We start from the raw sequence: 1819 nt of genomic DNA, 5'->3' as shown, positions 1-1819 counted from the left end.
AGCGGCAGCCAAACCCCAAAACCAAACCTCTGCTTCACGGCGCAAGTAACTGAACTTCAAACTCTTCAGCTATTTTCTACATGTATTTAAAAGATTGGTGATTATTTTTTAAATTAATCAGTCTGGCTTAAGTCAATTTCCTATTCCCTTAACGGAAAAAAATAATTAGGCTTCTTTTGGTTATACTTCCACACTTTTATTAGAATGCTTTTTATATATTATATGTGAAAAAATATAGCATTTCTTTTTTTTTTTCTAATTTTATTAAAATATACCAACCAACAACACCTTAACACTCAAAACATTCCATGAAATGGGGAGGAGATTCAAAGAAGTAGTCCAAAGGGAAACACTACACAAATAGAACATCTTCTAGAAATGAACTTAAAACTATAAAAACATCACAAAAGCTCCAGGGTTCTGTTACTTGCATTTACTCTGCAGCATTAAAATAGCAGTCAATATATAATTATTATCACATTCCAACTGTATAATTTACCCTTATAAACACTTATGAAACATCACACTGTTTTAGTAGTATCATCTCATTTATCTTTCAGTTAATAGTGAAAAGCTATTATTGTCTTCACTTAGTAAATGTTCCCTAATACCAGAGGAATAAAATAAATACTACAGGGTAATTAGGGTAATTAATTCACTAGGTCACCAATAGAATTTGAACCCATAGTTTAAAAATCTAATTTAGTGCTCTGCTATAGTCAAAGCTATGGTCTTCCCAGGGGTCACGTATGGTTGTGAGAGCTGAACTGTAAAGAACGTAGAGCACCAAAGAATTGATGCCTTCAAACTGTGGTACTAGAGAAGATTCCTTGGACAAAAAGGAGATCAAACCAGTCAATCTTAAGGAAATCAACCCTGAATACTCATTGGAAGGACTGATGCTGAAGATGAAGCTCCAGTATTTTGGTCACCTGATATGAACAGCCAACTCATTGGAAAAGCCCATGATGCTGGGAAAGATTGACAGCAGAAGAGGGCATCAGAGGATGAGATGGCTGGATGGCATCACAGATGCAATGGACATGAACCTGGGCAAACTTTGGAAGATAGTGAAGGACAGGGAGGCCTAGCATGCTGCAGTCCATGAAGTCCCAATGTGTCAAACACGGCTGTAGAACTGAATATAATATAACACAAAGACAAGGTAATGTGTCTAGTTGCTTTGGATTCTAGGGGAAAAGCTACAGTGGAAATATGAGGCATTATATTCTTGCTTTCCATCAAAATCAATACACAGGTCATCAATATTCTGCTAGGAGGTAAACAAAGTCAGTTACATGGATAAGCTCCCCTTTAATTGCCTGCAGTGCTATAAATGTACACACACATATACTGATGCTAACAAACTAATAACATTTAATAAATTACCTCTTTTAAGGCATTCCATAGTTCCTTATCTGTATGTTCATTAAAAGGATCCAGATTTTTCCTCATTGTTTCCATGAATAAAACAGGCTCCTAAATAACCGAAAATAAGTAAATGTTATTAGTCCACTTTATCCATTTATTCCAGTATTTACAGAATTAAAATGAACAAAATCAAAATTCACTGAAATCCAGAGGGATGGTATTGGGAGGGAGGTGGGAGGGGGGTTCAGGATGGGGAACACATGTACACCCGTGGCAGATTCATGTTGATGTCTGGCAAAACCAATACATTATTGTAAAGTAATTAGCCTCCAATTAAAATAAATACATTTATATTAAAATTTTTAATAATAAGGTTGTAAATGCCTGTTTACAAAAACAGTATCTCTAAAATAATTTTCAGTTGTATAAACTGTGCTGCAAAATATCC

The sequence above is a fragment of the Bison bison genome, unplaced genomic scaffold (genome assembly GCF_000754665.1).
Source record: "Bison bison bison isolate TAMUID 2011002044 unplaced genomic scaffold, Bison_UMD1.0 scf7180017864527, whole genome shotgun sequence".
NCBI lineage: Eukaryota > Metazoa > Chordata > Mammalia > Artiodactyla > Bovidae > Bison > Bison bison.
The sequence above is the reverse complement of the archived record's forward strand: the minus strand, read 5'-3'. Positions refer to the sequence as shown.